The sequence below is a fragment of the Emydura macquarii genome, unplaced genomic scaffold, assembly GCF_026122565.2.
Source record: "Emydura macquarii macquarii isolate MOO-44397 ecotype Brisbane River unplaced genomic scaffold, CSIRO-AGI_Emac_v2 contig_2897, whole genome shotgun sequence".
Classification (NCBI taxonomy): domain Eukaryota; kingdom Metazoa; phylum Chordata; order Testudines; family Chelidae; genus Emydura; species Emydura macquarii.
In genome coordinates, this window is record NW_027133034.1 from 16,020,720 (window position 1) to 16,027,012 (window position 6,293).

Consider the following 6,293-nt stretch of genomic DNA (forward strand, 5'->3'; position numbering starts at 1 on the left):
TTAAGTGCCTCCCTGGTTCTTCAAGGATATGTCTACTCTGCAGCTGAGAACGTGCCTCCCAGCCCACCTAGAGAGACATGCACTAACTCTGCTCAAGCTAATGCACTAAAAATAGTGGATGTTGCAGCATGGGCAGAGGCACTGGCTAGCCACTCAAGCTCAGACCCAGGGGTTTGGCAGCCTTGTTTCATAACCCAAGAAATACTAAAGCGGGAGAATTGAAATGCTTTGTATGAGGTGTGTGTAACTATTGGGATGCCTAGTGTTGAAAATTTGGGCTTGCCACCAATTCTGTTTGGAAAGGAGCAGTAAGGATGCTGCTGGCTCCTACCACCAAGTCAGCTGCATCTTGAGATGGGAGGGAAAGAGTTTCCATCTAATCTGTCTCCCTCTAAAGGTGACTCCCACGGCAAAGGTAGATGAGACTTGCAGTTTCCCTGTTAGGATGTTATCACCAGTGAGGGAAGAGAGCCATGTACCTCACTGAGATTTACTACCACAAAATGGGGTGGGAGAAGGCTTCATTGCCCCCACCAATAAGGAAGAAGAGATATGCATGGCAAATTCCCAACTCAAAGACCTTGTAAGGTCTTGCACAGGACAGAGGAGACCCCAACAGGTTAAAAAGTTGTGAGCAAGGTTCTGACAAACATTTGAATTGGTAGATGTTTATCCAAGTCAGGCTTCTCCACCTTCAACTACTAGTAGGTGAATTCAGGTGTTTAACTTTGTACCTATAAGGTTACCTGTATTTAAAAAAAAAAAAAAATTTAAGTAAGGATAAACTGGAAGTGCCTCTGTCTCGGGCATTTTGCCTGGAGACATTGGCAGTGCTGCCAAATGTTGTGACTTTATCACACCCTTTGTGGTACGTGGTGTTTCTCTTAAAGTCCTAGTTGCTGCAGGTAAGAGTGTGCATGAGAACATTAAGCTTTTATTTATTTATTTATTTATGTTAAAGTAAGTTTCTAGCTCTCCTGGTTGTGGAGAAAAGTTTGAAAATATGACGTGAGTGTAAAAGGCTCAGAAATCAGAATAGAAAGCACTCAATTGTTTAAAAAAAAAAATCTTATGGGGGGAGCGAGATGCTGACCCATGATTTTTGAACACATGGGGCTGGCCATGCTACACTGGGATGGCCTGCACAATGTCCTGGTGCTGGGGCATGAAACTCTTATCTGGCTTATTTACAATGTTGAAAATAGGAAAATGCAAATCATTGGAAGGGATTCTCTGTTCCTGCTACAACTGAGATTATTTCTTGCATCCATCAGGGCAACAGGGACTCAGCAGGGTTTCCTTTGCAAGGACCCTCCTCCCCGCCCCCCAGCCACCTGGACCACAGTGGTATTTGCATGGAGAGTTAGAAGACTCTCTCTCCTCCTCTGCTTTCAGAGCTAATCGTGCTGGGGCTCAGCCAGTGTGATGTCACCCCAGGGAATAAGAGGTAGCAGCAGTCAGCTACCTCAGGGTCTTGCCACCAGAATTGGTGGGGGAGAGAAATAGGGGAAGGAGCTGAAGGATGGACAGGCTGAGGTAGAACTGGTTCAGGGGGGAACCAGCTGGGACAGAGCTCAAGGGGAAACAGGCTGGGGTGGTCTGGAGGTTCAAACGGGAAATAGGGAGCAGTGATGGAGCAACTGAGTCTGCCCCTTGATACGTCCCCCAAACAATCCCCAGGGATTCAGGCTTCTACTGCTCCCCCACCCAAACTACCCTGACTCCCTTCAGTACTCTGCTCTCCCAACCCAACAGTCACCCCTATTTTCCCCAGTCCACCTACTCTTCCTTTGCTGGTGAGAGAAAGAGACCCCTGCCTCACTTGTGGGGCACTGAGAAGGAAAAATCTAAGTGTGAAAGAGTGTTTGTGATCTGGGGTGACAAACTGTGCTCTGAATCAGGCAGAGCAGGGATTTAATTCTGAAATACCAGGTCAGCTCGCTAACCACCGAGTTGTCTCACATTTGGTTTGACCAGAAATGCCTCTTTGGATCTGGGAAACCTTCCCGATTAATTTTCCTTTAAACCGATACATTTCTGCAAAACAATTCAGTTTTCACAAAAGGGTATTCACAAAAGGTTTGACTAGCTTTAGTTAGTGCCATATCTTAAATCTAAACTACTTTTCTCTTTATATTAATAGATCCTTGTGGTTTCTTATCTCCTGGCTTCCTGAAACATTTAGGGCCCTCAGGCCTGGTAAGATTGTGTTCCAATTTTAAACTCCCAATTTGAACTAAAATGCATCTTGTTCTACTTAAGATATTCTGGTGTTTTACGTAATACAACTATGCAGGCAATGTAATCACACACACACACAACACATCAATGCCTCACGTGGAATACAGAGCTACTCCATATGTAGTGCAATGTCCCCTGACATCAACGGACTGAAAAAAGGGTGACTCCAGAGAGAACACATCACGAGGTAGCAATCCCCAAATCTCCTGAAATGGAATACAATGTGTAGTAAAACATTAGGTAACCTAGCATGGAGCTTGCTCTCAGTAGATTTGAACAGGGCAGAAAAGACTTGAAACCTCACACAGAATGCAACTCAGAAACCAATGTGATCTCACACAAACAACATCTTCTTGCACAAAACACATCATATTTCATTGCATACAACAAACTCAGCATCACTTAGCATTTATACTATAAATACTGAACATTATATTAGCTGACACTGGAAACCAATGTCACCTCTCACAAGCCAGTGTCACAGAACACACTGTTGTCTAGCATAGAATGCAAAGAGACCTGTCACTGAATGTGTTTTAGGTACACAGGAAACATTCTTTTCATGGTATTTCTTTTTTCTTTTTTCTTTCAGTAATGTGTCTAAAATTAGCAAGGACTGTGACATCCTGGAGTCAGGGAGCCTGCATGTGTGCACCCGTTATGCTATCAACACTGAGCACAGGAATTGTGTTGCTTTGGTGTTGTGCCTTCCTTCCTCCCACATGTATGTGAGTGTGACAATTCTCAGTGAGTTTGATGCCTACATCAGCATAGGTGTGCTCTTTCTGTCACTACCATTGGGTCAGATGACATTGGGGGTTAGCATAGCAGCACTTTTGACAGTAGAACAGTGAATTCATTTCCCACTTGACGTAAGCTTTTCCTTTAAAAGATTTAAAGGTTATTTAATTTTTTATTTTGTTGATATTTTTCGGCGTTTCAGAAGCAAACAGTATGTTCCATTTCATAGACTGATAAAGTTTAGGGCCAGAAGAGACCATCGTGATCATCTAGTCTGACTTCCTCCATAACACAGCCCATAAAATATCACCCAGTAATTTCTCCATCAAGTTCATAACTTTTGTTTCAATTATAGCATATCTTTAGAAAAATATCTAGTTATTTACTCTCCTGTATGTTTTTTAAACATGGTGATAGAATCTTAATATAACCTTTTGAATGTACTTAATAGAATCTTTTCTACGGTTATTGAGCACCAGAAAATTAAGGGGGAAAATTCCTGTTACCAGTTAGCTGAACTCCTTTGTTTCAAGAACCAGTAACTAAACTGGAAAACTTAATTACTACAGTCAATGTTTGTTCCATGCATATATAATTTAGAAAAGGTTAATAAAAGTGTAACAGATGATTTAATAAATTAGTTTTCATAGATTGCTATAGAGTTCAACAGGTCAATATGTTGTTTGACTATGGTTTATAACCATCCATAAAAACTTCTATTGATGTGTTTACAAACATATATACTACTCATATCTGTAACCTGCTCATAACACTCATTGATCATCTAGTAACCCTTTGCAATCCATTAATGAATATAATCTGAATATAAAATAAGAGCATCACAAAAGCACTTGTTTCCTACAGAACTTCGACAATTTGTGTGGGTTTTTTCTGGGAATTACAGTTTTGATAATCACTAACTTCAACATATGAATCCCAACACAAACGTTTTAAGGACACCCAAATATTTCTCAGTTTCTTAATCATTCAAGAATTTTAGGGGGAGATTTTTGAAAGTGTGTGTAGAGTTTATGAATACAAGTCCCATTTAAGATCAATTCATTCGTTGGGAGCTTTTGAAAGTGCCCCCCTTAACATTATCATGAACAATAACATTTTTGTTTCAGCTTTTCAATAATTCATTTAATCAGTTTTGATCAGATGGTTTTGGAAAAACCTTCATGATAAAGTATTTTTTATTTCACGTTCATCTAGAAGAATTTTTAACAGCAAAAGAATGTTAATGTAATCCTGGAAAGAATCTTATTATTTCTATTTTAAAACACTAAAGTGAAAGAGAGAATAATTACAAGTATACAGAGTTGTTTCACTCCTTCTGGTTAAATCAGGATTAAATTAGCAATTTCAGGACACACAACAAGACAAACAATATTACCCATTGCAAAAGTACAATTTCAGTACCTACCCAGATACATCCCACTTCTAAGCAATATTCAAAACATCCATAAAAAATGGATTTTTTTAAGTCAACCCCAACAAAACAAGACAGAATTAGCCCCCTTTCCTTCCTCCTCAATCTCTCTTTCGCTCACTGGTTTTAAGATTAATTTTGTGTGTAATTCCCAGATTGAGGAGACATACCTGTGCTAGTGCTGATTGAGTTGATATGCTAAAAAATAGAGCGTAGCCACAGTGGCACAAATAGCAGGCAGGGCTAGCCACCCTGAGTATGTGCCTTGCATCTCTGATGGATACCTACTTGGGGTACCTAGGCCTTCTGACACAGTGGCTATCTCCTCAAGATGTAAATAATGCTCTCATCCATACCCTAAGAATGAATATTCTTCCTAGAGTAGGACAGTGTTCTGTAAAGGTTTGTCTGATCCTGTAAGTTATGATGTCATCTTAAAGTTTACTATTTAAAAAATAAAAATTTCATTTAATTTCTCCAGATGCCATCACCTGTGTAGCTGGCAATACCATTGCCACAACCACCGCCACAATCACAGCCACTAACCCCACTACAGCTGGGGCCACCAGTACTACCACCACCACCGCAGGCACTGCACAAGCCATAATGTCAAGAGCTACCAAGATCAGGACAGCTGCCATCCCAACTGCTGCAGCCACCACTATCCGCCCTTCCAGAGCTGCCACCAGTACCCCAATAACCACCACAAGGACAAACAAAGCCTAAATAGGAATGAACGGCCAAAAGCTCCCATTCGTGCCCTACCTGATGCATGCAATTTAATTTTAAGGTTCTTTAAAGAATATAAATTTCTGTCTGCATTTAATTTATTTTTCTCTCTTCATCTCTTTGAAATTCAAGCGAAGAAGAAAGTCTTAGTCTGGAAAGCTTTTAACAATATCTTTTGAGTTTCTAAAGCAATTAAAATGTTTTAATGGTGACCCACTGTGATTCCATTAAAGAAAGGAGGAAGAAATAGAGAACCCAAGGCACTGATTACACTGCATTTTTTCCACAGCATCTGCATTGCAATAAACTCTTACAGAACAATTTTATTCCCAATCCAAAATAACTCACGTGCACCATTGTGGCATGCTGTCCCCTTTCCAAGGCATAGGACCATTGGATTTTGATTACTCCTTTTATTTGTTCCACAATATGGTCTTCTAAAACCTCTTCCTCCGCATAATTATATCCCTTCATGTCACCACTTCCTTCTTTACATCCTATTACTACATCAAGCTCCCCTTCCCAATGGATTGAGATCTTCCCAGCATCCCTTTACTCTGCCAGCCCCATCAGGGCTTCCTCAGCAGATTCTGTGAATTTTCTTCTTTTTCACAGCCCATCACAAGCTTCTTAATGCCAGGCAGTGCTAGCAGGGTGCTAATTGGTTTGCTCAACAGTCGATCCCGTGATTTGCTAAAACTAAGCAGAGTTTTTAACAGCCATGGCATTAATCTTTCACTGACTGTGCGCTTGTGACCATCACTGCAACTGCCACAGTCATCACTATTTTGGCCATTGCCATCTCTGCCAGCTTAGTGATGGTACTGCCTTTTCCTCTGTGGTAGAAGTTCGTATGAGGTGTTCATGTACGTATCCTTTTTTTTTAAATAGTGCTTTGTGCTTCTGGCACCAGTTTGGGAGCTGCAGGGGAAGACAGCTTGGCATAGCTCCTGAAGAGTGTGTGCTCAGACGTATCCTTTGTGTCCCACCATTCTTCATTCAGCTCAGGTCCTGGCTGGTTCCTGCAGCACAGATTAGCACAGCCTGAAGGATACAGCAAACAGCAATGGCTGCCAGTAACCCTAAGAATATTAAATGTATAACCTGTTCGGGTGGGTGTTCCCCCACAATCCCCACTCCCAGCCTTTAA

The 6,293-nt window shown here is 41.1% G+C and overlaps 1 long non-coding RNA gene across 1 annotated transcript; it reads left to right on the plus strand.

Moving 5' to 3' along the window:
- Positions 1-2,142: 2,142 nt before the first annotated feature.
- On the plus strand, positions 2,143-5,383 carry LOC137166645 (uncharacterized). The gene is made up of 3 exons (XR_010923755.1): positions 2,143-2,199; positions 2,834-2,965; positions 4,896-5,383. It is a non-coding gene; the product is annotated as an uncharacterized lncRNA (long non-coding RNA).
- The last annotated feature ends 910 nt before the right edge of the window (positions 5,384-6,293 follow it).